The sequence below is a fragment of the Schistocerca piceifrons genome, chromosome X (assembly GCF_021461385.2).
Source record: "Schistocerca piceifrons isolate TAMUIC-IGC-003096 chromosome X, iqSchPice1.1, whole genome shotgun sequence".
Classification (NCBI taxonomy): Eukaryota; Metazoa; Arthropoda; class Insecta; order Orthoptera; family Acrididae; genus Schistocerca; species Schistocerca piceifrons.
Window position 1 is genome coordinate 147721125 of NC_060149.1, and position 16628 is coordinate 147737752.

The following is a 16628-nucleotide window of genomic DNA, read 5'->3' on the forward strand; positions in this document are numbered from 1 at the left end:
AAAGAAACTGGTTTTACCATTGAATCGTGACAGGTGATGAAAAATGGATCCTAAGCGTCGTAAATTATGGGTGAATCCAGGCATACCATCGACATCCACGGCAAGAACAAATCGCTTTGGAAAGAAGACAATGCTCTGTGTTTGGTGGGATCAGAAGAGTGTCATCTGTTATGAGCTCCTAAAACCTGGTGAAACAGTTAACAATGATCGCTATGTGATCGATTTATATCGAGGATTACGTGAGAAACGACCGGAATATGGAAAAATGCAACATAAAGTTATATTACTCCATGATAACGCCCCATCACATACAGCAAAACGGGTCAGGGAAACGATCGAGGCGTTCAGTTGGGAAATACTAGGGCAAGCGGTTTATTCTCCAGACTCCGTCCGATTATCATCTGTTTGCATCACTCGGACAGGCTGACGCTGAACAACGCTTCAATTCGTATGAAAATGTCTCGCTGACTGGTCCGCTTCTAAAGAAGAATTGTTTTTTTTTTTTTTTTTTGGCGTGACATTCACAGCCTGCCCGAGGGGTGGGAGAAATGTATAAATAGAAATGGAGATTATTTTGAATAAAGTATTGTTTATCAATTTCAAACAACAGACGTGTAATTATTGCAACCAAACTCCGGTTTCATACTTCTACAATTGGTTCAAAGCACATTCTTCTTATGTGACTGTATGTGGTCATGAGGCGTATGTTGTGTATGAAAACCAGCCCCGCAAGTGCTCCATATGAAATTCGACAGAACACCTGAGGGTAAATTGTGGCCATAGAGGCCCTGTACAATTGCGTATTGAGAAAAGTCCACCTGGAGCAATGAGAAATGCAACTGTTCTGTCGAGGCGGACTGACCCCACAATGGGTACGTCAAGACCTGACAGTAGGAGAAATGTGAATAAGGAAGTTACAGAATCCATCTCCGACCAGCAAGAGAACCGAACGGACAACAATAAAGCTGGTCATACGCGTAACTCAACCGAGAAGGGTGGCTTCAGCGTCACTGCTGACACACATGGTGAGAAACACGAAGACTCGCTTATTGAAGTGGAAGAGGCTGTGGCGTGGCAACAAACGTTAGTGAAACTACCGCTACAGAGTAAGGGAACCGAATGCATAGCGGTATAGTAAACAATCAAGCTAAATTAATAGGCGAAGCTGCTACCATCTTCACAGCCAACGTACAGGATCACGAACGCCGGTGTGCGCCTCTGGAAGTGGAAGAGGATGTCGAGACGGAAGCAAGCATTAGTGACTGTAAATAACAACTCAAACAAAGTGAAACTACATATTCAGAATACACAGAAAACAAATGCGACGACGAATCTATGACCGATTGAGGTATCATACTGGAAAAGTCCGTGGCCGACCATGCATGCAATGCCAAACGCTCTTCTACATTGCGACAGTCATCAAAATATTCATTCTGCAGGTACAAACCAAGAACAGTATATTGTTCAAAACATATACGGCAAACAGCGAAGAAGCAGAGAAGAGAAAAAATTGCTCTAAGCACTATGGGACTTAACATCTGAGGTCATCAGTCCCCTAGACTTAGTACTCCTTAAACCTAACTAACCTAAGGACATCACACACATCTATGCCCGAGGCAGGATTCGAACCTGCGACAGTAGCAGCAGCGCGGTTCCGGACTGAAGCGCCTAGAACCGCTCGGCCACAACGGCCGGCCAGAGAAGAGAAATCCAAACTCCAGTTTATTATATCACGAAACGTAAAAGGGAAAATTGAAATTGTGCCAATCTCTGTGTTGCATGTCAAGGAATTTCATCAGTTGCAAGAAAACTCTGGCGAGCAATACGACGTATCCTGGGTGACGAACCACCGGACCCACCGGACACACCGGATGAAACCTAACTGCCATTTTGCAATAGACAGTACTGATACTCTAACACAGAATGACATGGATGATATTGAAATGGCTTGGGTTGTGCAAAGGAAGAAATGAAACTAAAATGCATATGTGAAACACAGGCGCACTTGTTCTAATTAATGTGGCTACTTCAGTGGTGAACGTAAGTGTGGATAATGAATTGTTTCAAAAAATCATATTGAATTTAAAGAGCTTGTTGTGATTGAGCGGAAGTAAAATTTGTTTTATCGTTGTCTTTGACCGTTAAACCTGAGCCCACCCCTTTAAAAAAAAAGGCAAGGAAATGACTGTTCTCCTGTCCATATTTTGCTTGTAGTAGTTTACAACTTAAGTGTCCCCCATTGTTTAAATGTTCTTACAGATAATGGCACGAACATTTAAAGAATAAGATACGCCATTAATAACTTCCATTAACAAAATATTTATTTGCTTGGTGGCCAAACAATTATGTTGCGTGAGGTGCATATGTTTGACCATAGACCTACGAATAAAATGGTTCAAATGGCTCTGAACATTATGGGACTTAACATCTGAGGTCATCAGTCCCCTAGAACTTAAAACTACTTAAACCTAACTAACCTAAGGTCATCACACACATCCATGCTCGAGGCAGCGGTCGCGCGGTTCCAGACGGAAGCGCCTAGAACCGCTCGGTCACAGCGGCCGGCCATAGACCTACGATATCTTTTTGTGGTTCTGATTCCACAAGAGGCCTAAACTTAAGCACGTGATCGTGGCTGCATGGTTTTCTTATGTCTGTAGACGTTATATGCTGTAGGAACTGTATGTCTATCCTTAAATGTTAATAACTATTTTTTAACATTTTTAAAAACAAAAGAAAAGAAAAATTATATTGGATGATGTTGCATTGGGTTTGTGTTATGCACTGAGATGAGCGGAACACGAGTGAATATGTTAAATACAGGCACACCTTTTCTATTCAGTGTGACAAATTCAATAGTGAATGTAAATATTGGGTAATGGAACGCTTCAAAAATATCAGTTTCCAACTGGAGAGCCCTTTCGTGACTGAGTGGAAGTAAAAAGGAAGTAGCTGAGTGGTCAGGTCGTTCGACTGCCACGCGGGTGTCTGGGTTCGATTCCCGGCCGGGTCTGAGAATTTATCCGCCACGAAACAGGGTGTTATGTTGTCCTCATCATCATTTCATCATCACCGACGCGCAAGACACCGAAATGGTCTGAAATAAAAAGACTTGCACTGGGCGGCTGAAAAACTCCAGGTGGGATGTCTATTTGATCATTCCATTTAAATGACTTTCGGGCTTTTTTCCTGGTAGAAATCCTGTAGTCGATCAAATCTCTCGTTTCGTGTTCCTAAAGGATAAGATTCTACAGGTATTCAAATCCGTCATTTCCCAGTTTGGCGTTGAAGTCTGCCATAACTATGTTTTGTGATGTTTTGTGGGGCGAAGTACTTCCTTGATTTGGCCTAGAAGAGTCCAAAGGATCCACTTGTTGCTGTTTTTTATTAGCAGTTCATACATACATCTGAATGATATTATGGTTCATTGACTTGGTAGCGAATTTTATGACAATATGGGACAAAACGTGTAATCCATCTTGGAAACGCATTCCGACACTATAACGCTCACTAACCTTCTATGATTTCAATCCTGAGTCCCAGAATAAAAGAATGTACCTCCAGCAGTAGAACATGCTCCACTATCAGGTCACCATTCTTCTGCTATACTTAGTATATCAAAACTGAATGTTCAGTTGTATGTGAATTCCTAAGCGACCAAACTGCTGAGGTCATCCGTCCCTAGACTTACACACTACTTAAACTAACTTATGCTAAGAACAACACACCCACCCATTCCCGAGGGAGGACTCGAACCTCCGGCGGGAGGGCCCGCGCAATCACTGACATGGCGCCTCTAACCGTGCGGCATCAAAACTGAGACGTGTCATTTCTTGGATCACATTTTCTGGTTTTCCTGCTTTATATATACTTCGAACATGCAGGGTGATTATAATTAAAGTTCCAGTTTCAAGACGCTGTAAAAAAAAATAAAAAAAAGCACTGCTCAAAACGACGTCAGATTTGAACGTAATACTGTAGAAGACAGCAAAGGACTTAGAAGAGCACTTGAACGGACTGGACAGTGTCTTGAAAGGAGGGTATAAGATGGACATCAACAAAAGGAAAACGAGGATAATGGAATGTAGTCGAGTTAACTCGGGTGATGCTGAGGCAATTAAATTAGGAAATGAGACACTTAAAGTAGTAAAGGAGTTTTGCTATTTGGTGAGCAAAATAACTGATGATGGTCGAAGTAGAGAGGATATAAAATGTAGACTGGCAATGGCAAGGAAAGCGTTTCTGAAAAAGAAAAATTTGTTAACGTCAAGTATAGATTTAAATGTCAGGAAGTCGTTTCTGAAAGTATTTGTATGGAGTGTAGCCATGTATGGAAGTGAAACGTGGACGATAAATAGTTTAGGCAAAAAGAGAATAGAAGCTTTCGAAATGTGGTGCTACAGAAGAAGGCTGAAGATTAGATGGGTAGATCACATAACTAATGAGGAGGTATTGAATAGAATTGGGGAGGAGTTTGTGGCACAACTTGACTATAAGAAGGGATCAGTTGGTAGGACATGTTCTGAGACATCGAGGGATCACCCATTTAGTATTGGAGGGCAGCGTGGAGGGTAAAAATCGTAGAGGGAGACCAAGAGATGAATACACTAAGCAGATTCAGAAGGATGTAGGTTGCAGTAGGTACTGGGAGATGAAGCTTGCACAGGATAGAGTAGCATGGAGAGCTGCATCAAACCAGTCTCAGGACTGAAGACCACAACAACAACAACATTGTAGAAGAAGGGGAAAACGTCGTAACGTACATGTGTATCACTACAAATGACAGATGAATCCCAATACGACGGTAATAGAGTGAGATGTACATTAAACCAGACTTACTATTCTATGTTTACTACCGCACAAGTTCGGTATTTAACAGTTGGGGCGCTGTTAGTTAGGTAAGCACTTCCACCTAGGCAGGGCCGTATCACACCGGAAGGTAAAAATGTTATTAACTGTGCTGGGGCCAAAAACCGCATATAGAGCAGCAATGAAATCGGGTTTTATCGGCAGTGAGGCCAAAACCGCAAAAAAGCAACGATAAAATCGGTTTTTAACTGTCGTGAGACTGGCGCAAGACATGTTCAACATGATGTCCACCGTTTCCTCCCACCAGCTGAGTTCAGGAAACAGCAAGTTCCACAATAGATCGGAGTGTCTCAGGGGTCACGTTCAGAAGGTATTGCTCAATGTTTGCCTTCAATTCAGCTAGTTCGTAATCGGAGCGCTCAATACAGCTTCTTTCAGACAAACACACAACTATCGTCCACACGGATTATAAATAGGATCAGGTGATCTGGACGGCCAGGCTTTAGGGAAATGATGGCTGATAATTCTGGTATTTCCAAAAAGTCTCTGCAGAAGCGGCTTCATTGGTTGTGCAATGTATGGAGGAGCAACATCTTACATAAAAATTATCCTACCTACACATCCCCTCTGTTGAAGGGTTGGAATGACGTTCCTACGCAGAAATTCTCTCATAGCATTTACCAGTGGTGGTGTATGGGCCATCTCCTCGAAAAAATGTGACCCTTTGGTAAACGCCGGCCGGAGTGACCGAGCGGTTCTAGGCGCTGCAGTCTGGAACCGCGCGACCGCTACGGTCGCAGGTTCGAATCCTGCCTCGGGCATGGATGTGTGTGATGTCCTTAGGTTAGCTAGGTTTAACTAGATCTAAGTTCTAGGGGACTGATGACCTCAGAAGTTAAGTCCCATTGTGCTCAGAGCCATTTGAACCTTTGGTAAACAATGCCGTCAACCCGTACCACCCTATTACCTTTGCAGAATGAAGCGCTACCGTTTCATGTGCGAGCAGATTTCCGTTACTCATATTCTGCACATCTGTGTGTCGACACATCCTTGGAGATGGAAAATGGGCTTCGTCTGTCCACAAAATGTTCCATGGCCATTCATTGTCCACTTCCATGCGAGCAAGAAATTCCAGAGCAATTCTTACTAGTACGTCAGCTCGAAGCAACTCCTGAACGTGGGTGATTTTGCACGGATAACAATGCAGGATGTTTCATAGAATTTTATGCACCGTGTTCACAGGCACATCCAGAGTTCGTGCACTGCATGTTTGCACACTACCGCCCGGCCCCCACATGCAATGCTGCGACCACATCATCTACTGACGTCGGATCAATTATTTTCCTCCCTTTGCCACACTGCACTTCAAAAGAACTTTTTTTTCGAATTTCATAATTATTTTCTCCAGGCACTTGGCACTCATGGGGCCAACGCCCTTTTTCATGCCCTTGAGTGTCCGGAACTTCTGCGGAGTTGCTGGCGCAGCAAAGTCACCTATCCTGTAAAAGAGCTTTACCAGCAGCGCGCGATCCTGCATTGAGATAGCCACAGGCTCAGAGGTAATCTGAGGAACAACCGTGTACCCTGCGTCTTTTACTTTGCGTATTCTGCCACTTACACTGCCATATAGTGGTAATTTTTTTTTTGTTGTTTGCGAAACATTTCCCCGTCCTTCGACAATGTTTCGTTCAAATTTAACGTCATTCTGAGCAGTGTCTTTTTTTTACAGCGTTTTGAAACTGGAAGTTTAATTATAATCACCCTGTATAATAAGGAGCTTTATGAGCTCCTACAAAATACAGCTGAAAGGCCCACCCCCCGATGTTTTAAATTAGAAAATATATGAAGTTATGATTAAAACTTACTGGAAGTCACTAAGCGCTCTCGTTGTCAAACACTAGATGAGTATGGTGTGGGTAGTACGCGCGCCATTTTAAGCAAAAGCTAACTTTTCACGCATCTCAATGTTTTTGACATAATATCTGCTAAACTGTGTGTCGAACAACGACATAATATTGTTAGTACATTCAGTAGTATATGTGGATACTGTCTGCAGATGTGTTGCTAGTAGAGTTAGTAGTGAAGAAGTAATAAATTAAAATACCATGCCTCATGCTGTAGTTTCACTGCATGAAAAGCGAAAATGTAGCAAGCAATAAAAATTTTCCTTTCATTATTTTTCTAGAGTGTCAGAGGAAACAAGTTTCTTAAGGATTTGAAATCATATGTAAAGTTTGTTGAGAGTCTTTAGGCGCACTCATTCTTGAATACTGGGTGTCTGGGTAATTTACGTGCCGTGAGTTAAGCTGCCTCAGGGCTTACTTGTATATACGGTTTCTAACTATGATCCTTGTTTCACTGCCAGCCGGGGTGACCGAGCGGTTCTAGGCGCTACAGTCTGGAACCGCGCAACCGCTACGGTCGCAGGTTCGAATCCTGCCTCGGGCATGGATGTGTGTGATGTCCTTAGGTTAGTTAGGTTTAAGTAGTTCTAAGTTCTAGGGGACTGATGACCTCAGAAGTTAAATCCCATAGTGCTCACTGTGTCAAAATGTTCAAATGCGTGTGAATTCCTAAGGGACCAAACTGCTGAGGCCATCAGTCCCTAGACTTACACACTACTTGAACTAACTTATGCTAAGAACAACACACACACCCATGCTCGAGGGAGGACTCGAACCTCCGGCGGGAGGAGCCGCGCAATCCGTGACATGGCGCCTCAAACCGCGTGGCCACTCCACGCGGCTTCACTGTGTCAAACCTTTAAAATATTATTCCTCTTTGTGAGTAATTACGACATCATTTCACATTTTTAAATACCGTTAATAATTATACGAAACATTGAAAATAAGATTTTTGTTGCCCCAATATGAAATGGTACTCGCATTCGAGAGGATGACGGATCAAATCCGCTTCCGAACATCCAGATTTAAGTTTTCAGTGATTCCCGTAAATCACTCCAGGCAAATTCCGGGATTTTTCCTTGGAAAAGACACGGCCTATTTGCTTCCCCATCCTAAAAAACAAACACTCCGAGCTTGTGTTCCGTCCATAAGGACCTCGTTGTCAACGGACGTTAACCTTAATCTTCCTCCTTTTTTTCCCTATAGGTTGTTAGATAATTAATCTGCAACTGGGACTGTGTACCCAGAACCGGGAGAGCCGTTTGCTAATATAGATATGCATGAGAGTCACATGTTGGTGGTCTGCACAAACATGTCAGCAATGTAATTAATAGCTGCTAGGGCTCCTATTTCAACTATTACAGCATCTAATCTTTGAGAAAGAATTTTCTTGATTTCTGAAATACAAAAGATGCAATTTCTTTACTATTGTTCGTCTCAACCATGTTAATATGCACATTCAGCAGACCTACAGTACGTCCAACGTTCCAGCCACTAACAGTTCGTACCCAGTGTAGGACCTTCAACATTTAGTATATCTATAGTGCTTCATCTTCACCTTTCAGTCTCTTCTTTTACCTGTATTTTTTGTATTTAATTGAAAACAAAGAAAGTTAAGTTTAATTTGCTTTTAATACCACGAATGAATTTCCTCTGTAAATGTTTTACCTTTTTCATTATACTGTTTCGACATTATGTGTTTTTAAACCCATTATCTGAAAAGTGTGGGTTTTTTGTGCCACTGGTAATCTATCCCCGCCCATTTGGGGTGAGGGGGATAAAACAATAACAGAGAAAAATAGAACTCAATCATACTGGATACCTTTTGCTAAATTTCTGGGCGAACTGACCTGGCACGCAACCGTTCATGCTAAAGAAGTATCAAGGAATTCCTTTGTGTATTTTGAGCAAGACAGTGCAGTTAGTCCGTCAAACTGCCTTCGAAACATTATGCTATAGCCCTTGGTTTCTGAAATAAATTGTATCACGCTGATAAAAGAAACATCCCTTTTCAAACTGTTGTCAAACTTTGAGAGGGGTGCTCCTGTGTAAAATATTTCCATGACCACCATCATTAACTTTGCCATCATTACAACACACTGACATAAGTTGAGTTAGCTAGGCATCTCCCAGCGCCACATACATCCACCTGAGTTTCATATCATGCAGCGTGACTTACCACATCTTGAAATCATCTTCCACTATTTCACGTACATGTGAAGATAGTGTTGCGTAATTCCAAGCAACGTCGTGAATTCGTTCTTCTAATCGGTGGCTTCAGAGTTACAGCATACGATAATAACCTAGTTTTATCGTCTCACGATTAATCGTTTCGTCACAAACCCCTGTAATTGAGTATCAACGGTAGTCCTCTGCTGAAGATGAAATCTGTCTGACAACCGCTCCACACAGCACGTGCTAAAACCAGTGAGCGTCGAAACACACAAACACACACACACACACACACACACACACACACACACACACACACTACAGTACACTCTCTCTATCTTTCTCCAGAGAAGTATCTCTGACCGAATTACCGAAACTGCAGGTCCCTACAAATCTCTCCGTTGACTCATTCTCAAAAAAGACAGCTGTCTGGACAATCGTCGCAATACTCTTTACAATAGCTAATATACCGAAGTAGCTACTGTTGAGATAGGCAATGAGGATTGTTACTCTGTTTCTATTGCTATAATCCATATCTAGTTCGAGAAATTTATCGCGGGATAGACTATCGATCGCGTGCGAATTACGTAAATCATATCTCGAGTTAATTTATTCTACGATGTGTTGTAATTACTGTTAATCTTTCCTCTGCAGCTGTTTTTGGCGTTCTTTTCTTGAAATCTCAGCTCGTAATTTACGACAACTTGTGTTCACTTTTTGTCTGGGAAGTTATTAATGGCGCTTTCATATTCGCCATGTAAATCAGTTGGCAAGTGATGTACTGCAGTTCATTTTTTCCGTTGCCCGATGCAGGCAATTATAGGGTATGTCATCATGTGGTGTACAAGAAGTTATATAGCTAGGAACCTGCAGAGACTTACATAAATCTGGTGGTTGTTTTCGTGCTAATGAAACTGCATTTGTTCACCGCTAAAATAAATATTACTACTATAGTTTATTATATTTCTAGCTCTAGGCCTGTGAAGCTGATAATTAATTAAAAAACTGTCACCTTCAGGTCATCTGAAAATTATGAGACACGCAACAGTTTGCACTTTGTAATCGATTTCGCTGTCACTTTGGTGGCTACACTGTTTGCTGCAGCATTTATAATAAAATATCGCGTACTCTTTCTTTCGATCTGTTCCTTTTGACCTGTGATTAGTACATTGTCGCAGATTGGTTATTGTAAAATACGGCATCGACTCATACTTATTACGACTCAAATCACTTGTTTAACAAAGTTCCATGGCGTAATTTTATTTAGTAATTACCAACTTAAAATGCCCAGTTTCTTTAACAAAAGGCAGTATGATAGATATCGTAACATCGAAAGAAATCCAAAGTTACATTTAATGCCCAATGTCATATTTAATTTTTTTTTACCTTGTATTCATACACGTATGCATCCAGTTATGCTCTGTACAAACCTTACCGCTGAGGCTTTCGCAACAACGACCAGCACTGCTTGTAAATGTATCTGGACAGATAGTAACCACGTTTTATTTATTTATTGTTCAGCTAATTCAATCTATACAAGATGTAGCATCTTTAAGTTATTAAATACATTTAAGAGGTTTTTCCATGCATCTCTGTCCGCTGCTGTCTTCTGCCAGTTGAAGTCCGCAACTTTCCTGAGTTCCTTATCCCAGCAATCAGGTGGTCTCCCTGGTGGTCTTCGTTTTTCTCTGGGACTCCACTCTAAAACTGATTCTGTCTACCTTCCATTCTTCGTTCGTGCAATATGTCCTGCCCACTGCCATTTTAGAGTCTTAACCCGTTCTATAATATCTTTCACTCCTGTTATTGCTCGAATGTCTTCACTTTTTTGTCGATCTTTCTTAGTGAGACCTAACATTGACCTTTCCATAGCTCTCTGAGCAGTACTAAGTCTCCTTTTGTAAAATTCATTTAAAGACCAAGTTTCAAACCCGTACGTTAAAACCGGTAGGATACACTGATCAAAAACTTCTTTACGTAGACTGGCAAGTTAGATTTGAAAACTGTTGCATTCCTTCCGTAAGCCCTCCAACCCAGTTTAATTCGACGAATAATTTCAGGTTTCAAATCCCCTTTTGCATCAATTAAAAAATGGTTCAAATGGCTCGGAGCACTATGGGACTTAACATCTGTGGTCATCAGTCCCCTAGAACTTAGAACTACTTAAACCTAACTAACCTAAGGACATCACACACATCCATGCCCGAGGCAGGATTCGAACCTGCGACAGTAGCTGTCGCGCGGTTCCGGACTGAGCGCCTAGAACCGCTAGACCACCGCGGCCGGCTGTATCAATTAACTGCCCCAGATAAACGTATTCTGTAACATTGTTTACGATGTTATCCTTCAGTGTTACTTGTCCTGCAGCTACACACTTATTATGCATAACCTTAGTTTTAGAGTGATTTATTTTAATTCCAACTTTCTGACAACGATCTGTTGAGTCTTTTATAGAGGACTGCATTTCCATCTTACTGTTAGCTAGGACCACTCTATGGTGCAAATCTCAGGTTAGTGAGCCTTTTACCATTTATCCTTATTCCTCTGTTGTTCCAAATAATTTTGGACGTAGCCATCTCGAGAACTGGTATAAATAACTTCGGCGATATAGGATCGCCCTGCTTTACTCCTTTTCCAATGGGAAATTCGCACTTGTTTTTTCCTATGTTGGTAGATGCTACAGACGTGTCATAAATGTTGCACAATATGTTTATATATTTTGTTTCCACTCCTTGCTCGGCCAGTGCTTGTATGACTGCAATGTGGCTGACAGAATCAAAGGATTTTTCGAAGTCAATGAAGGCTATGCATGGTGGCATTTCATACTCATTTGCTCGACTAATTACCTCACGCAGTGTGTTTATATGGTCAATTGTACTGAAACCACTGCGGAATCCTGCTTGTTCTATGGGCTGTGCAGTCTCCACTACCATTTTAATGCGACTTATCATGACTTTAGTGAACACGTTATACATAACAGAAAGTAAGCTAATGGAGCGGTAGTTCTTCAGATCGTGAATACTTCCCTTTTTATGTAGCAAGATTATGTTTGCTTTGTTCGAGCAGGGGCCAGCCGGGGTGGCCGAGCGGTTCTAGGCGCTACAGTCTGGAACCGCGCGACTGCTACGGTCGCAGGTTCGAATCCTGCCTCGGGCATGGATGTGTGTGATGTCCTTAGGTTAGTTAGGTTTAAGTAGTTCTAAGTTCTAGGGGACTGATGACCTCAGAAGTTAAGTCCCATCGTACTCAGAGCCATCTGTTCCAGCAGGTTGGGGTGTTGCCATTCTGTATACTAGAAGTAAAGATTTTAGCCAGATGTTTTTCTGTTTCCTCCCCTGTAAGCTTCAGTATGTCAATTGTCAGACCATCATGGCCCCCTGCTTTGTCATTCTGCATCTCGTTTATAGCTTTTCGTATTTCTTCGGGGAGGATTTTGGGGACTTCATCACCATCTGCGTAAGGTTTTCCTAGTGGTTCATGTGTTCTTTCATACAATTTACTATAGAAATTCTTTACATGCTTTAGAATTACTTCCTTTTCCATTATGCGCCCATTAACATCGTCAATTGCAATGATTTCGTTTTTACCAATCATAAGCTTTTGTTTAGCTTTCTTGCAGCTCCTTTTATTCTCTAACGCTAATTTTGTGGTGTTTTCATTGTATTTTTGTATGTTGGCTTTCATATTCTTCCTTAAACACTTACACAGTTCTGAATGTTCTATCTTGTCACAAGAAATTTTAATTTTCATCTCTCGTCTTTTTATCACGTACGAGTGACGAAATACACAAAACGTCACAGAGAAACAAATATATTTTGTAAATGATACGAGACATTTGAAGAAGTTTGATTCCCCTGTTGATTACATATTAAACATTGTAGTAAGTTTTCGTTGCCTAAATCATCATATAATAATTTTATTGTACATTTGGATAATTATAACTAAGGAAAATTTCCGCTAGTTAGACATGCCAGCTCCGGGAAGATCATGATGACCTCTTTCTTTGACTGCAAGTGTCCGTTGACCATTGACTTTCTGGAACACGGCGCTACAATTAACGCACAGCGGTACGTGGACACTTTGCGGAAATTGATGGGCGCCCTCAAGTCGAAACCCCCAGGAATGTTGGCAGAGCAATGTTGGCAGACAGCAACATTTGTTGCAGGATAAAGCCCCACATATTGGCAAGGTTGTTTCGACTGCGCTACAGAAGTTTCGCTGGGAGGTCCTTACACGTCCTCCATACAGTCCCGATCCCTCCGCATGCGGCTTCCACCCTGAAGAAACACGTTCGTGGCCGTCGCTTGGTTTCAGATAAAGAGGTGCGCGCCCGGGTACAATTATGGTTCAGTAGGAAACTACAGTCATTTTTCCATGAAGGCATTGACCGTCTTGTCTCACAGTCGGATAAATGTATTAACAGTTTTGACAATTACTTTTGAAATAATAAACACCTAATCTACTTCTGTCCATTTGTCTCGTTCGCACTCGTCTTACCCTAGAGACCCGCCCGTACATACATACATTTTACCGATATTACTCATCTATTGCAGATTTTCGTTGGGAAATGCAGAATGGCAAATGGGTAACTTTCTATTAGAGCACCTGACTTTTTTTAAAAATTACTTTGATGGCATTTACCATGTAGCCGAGGAAATAAATTTCATGGGAATGATCTGAAGTGAGCACTTACACGGATCTTTTCTTTTAGCAAAAATCATACAGGCTGCCCTCATCTATCGTCCCTTAATGTCCCCGGATCGAATCCCCCCTGCGGATTAACGACGAGGGGTCGGTGTGCCGGCCCCCCTGGATGTGTCTTTTAGGCGATTTCTCACATTCCACTGGGTGAATACCGGGCTGGTTCCCACGTTCCGTCTCAGACACAGGCTACGTAATCATTTAGAGCACTTTCGCACTGACCTTACACGAAGACAGACTGGGTAATTAACAAGCACTGCAAAACTATAGACTGGCTTTTATCATGTATACCTCACCAGTCATTCGAGTTATACATACTGAAATAATCTATGACACTAATTCGCTATCGTAAAAAATCTCAGATTGTTCCTGTCAATACGGTATACAGGGTGAAAAGTATTTAAACCGACAAACTCTGGGAGGTTGTAGGGGACATCAAAACAAATATTTTTCCCTAATGTCATTTTTTCCTATGAGGATTATTTAAACCGGTGGAGGCCGTATTACGCTCGTCAGTTGTTAGAGGGCGTATTACGCTCTTCAGTTGTAGGCAACTGATGTCCACCAGTGTAGTAGTGCATTGTCTCTGTTTACTAGTGGAGCGATACACCTGGAGTGAGTACACTGGTATGGTTGGTGCGTACTACGTAGCGCACCACAACGGACGAGCTGCACAGCCGGTTTATAAACAACAATATCCTAATCGCCGTATCCCGCATCGTACGACCGTTGCTGCTGTGTACCAACGTCTGCGTGAGACCGGGCCGTTTAACATATTACCTGGACAGGGACGCCGTCGCACGGTAAGAACGCTGCAATTTGAGGAAGCTGTCTTGCAGCATGTGGAGCGGGATCCTTCAATCAGTGCAGTTCTTCGTTAATGTGTGGGTCGGTGTTGTCGGGGACTGTTTAATTGGGCCGTATCTGCTACCTAGGCCATTAAATGGCAGGCACTATTACAATTTTCTCGCCAGAGCATTGCCAGAATTGCTGGAAGACGTCCCGCTCCCAACAAGACAACGCATGTGGTTCCAACATAACGGGGCGCCGGCACATTTCCGTCGTCGTATGCGTCGATTCCTGGACCGACGGTTCCCAGAAACGTGGATTGGCAGAGGTGGTCCTGTACCATGGCCTGCTCGATCCCCAGATATGTCCCCTCTGGACTTTTTTTGTGCGGGGCTAGATGTGCAATCCTGTTTACGCAACTCCTGTTGCATCAGAAGAGGATCTGGTTGCCCGGATAGTAGCAGCAGCAGGAACAATTCAGGATACTCCTGGGGTTTTTGCCAGTGTCAGACAGAACATGATACGACGGTGTAACCTTTGTTTACGTGTCAATGGAGGCATTTTTGAAAATCTAATGTAATTGATATTGGGTTGCGTTAATGTGTTGTCTCTTGGTCATAAAAAAATGGAAAAGTGTTTGTTGGTTTAATTAATTTGCGACCAGAGAAATCTTCCTCTACGGTTTAAATACTCATCATAGGAAAGAATGACATTAGGGAAAAATATTTGTTTTGATGTTCCCTACAACCTCCCAGAGTTTGTCGGTTTAAATACTTTTCGCCCTGTATAACTGTGTCTACTCTGGATCACGTGAGTGAATGGAACGCCGAAATTACTTGATGATGAAATACACAAAGTGAGCAAAAGAACCCGAATAGATACTTGAAATCGTAGTTGATGTTAGCACATGATACAGACGTCTGGTGGTAGATTAGCAAGGTCTTTTCCTTTATGTTAGCGACCAGACGCTGCATGTACCCAATATTGCAAGCACCCTCAATTTCAGCAGTATCGTTCCGGACCTCTAACTGATTTAAGTCAGATCGATTTAAAAGGAATTAATAAACTGATTCTGTGATATTATATAGGGTGTATCAAAATGAATCATCCGCTTTAAAAAAATCATAACTATTATGTTATTTGAGACATGTGCGTGAACAAAGTACTATTGGAAAGAGCAAACTCTCGAAGTTTTCCATGCTTCCCGCTAGGTAGCAGCAGTTCCAGTAAAAATGGTGTCGAGACAACAGAAAGCGTTTTGTGTGCTACGTTTTGCGCAGTGCGAGTCAGTAATAACTGTTCAGCGTGACTTTCGTACTAGGTATAGTGTGGATCCTCCTACAGCATAGAGGATTTGACGATGGCATGAACAATTCCGAGAAACCGGTTGTTTGTGTAAAGGCAAATCGCCGGGACGTCCCCGAGTGTCTGACACAGTCGTCGAACGCATCCGCCATAGTTTTGCAAGGAGCCCGCAGAAATCCGTTCGCCGTGCAACCCGACAGCTCAACATGCCCCCGTTGTCCGTCTGGCGTGTGTTGCGTCGATGTTTACATATGAAACCTTACAAAATTCAGCTACTGCAAGCGCTTTGTGAAGGTGACAAACAGCACCTTGTTGAGTTCTGTAATTTCGTCTTGGCAAGCAGAAGGATGACAGTTTTCTTCCACGCTTAGTGATTAGTGACGAGACAACATTCCATTGAAATTGAAGGGTGAACTGTCATAATGTGAGAATATGGGGTACGGAACAACGACATGAAGTTGTACAACATGAGAGGGACTCTCCATAATTTAATGTGTTTTGTGCAGTTTCAGAGGAATAGGTGTATGGTCCATTTTTCTTTGCCGATAACACTATTACAGAAAGCACATATCTCGCTATGCTTTAGAACTTTCTTTTCCCACAGTTGGAGACTGATTCGAACGATTTCATTTACAAACAGGATGGGGCACCGCCACATTGACATCTGGAAGTTAAAGTGGCTCTGAGCACTATGGGACTTAACATCTGTGATCATCAGTCCCCTAGAACTTAGAACTACTTAAACCTAACTAACCTAAGGACATCACACACATCCGTGCCCGAGGCAGGATTCGAACCTGCGACCGTAGCAGTCCCGCGGTTCCGGACTGAGCGCCTAGAACCGCTAGACCACCGCGGCCGGCTTGCCGCATGCAGTTTGAATACTGCATTGACATATGACGTGTATCTCAAGGGGGACACATTGAACACCTATGCATAGGTATGAGA

The 16628-nt window shown here is 42.4% G+C and overlaps 1 protein-coding gene across 1 annotated transcript in view; it reads left to right on the top strand.

Annotated features, from left to right (window-relative positions):
- The window catches only part of LOC124722226, a 113328-nt gene that overhangs the window by 31826 nt on the left and 64874 nt on the right, over window positions 1-16628 (top strand). The window lies entirely within an intron of this gene.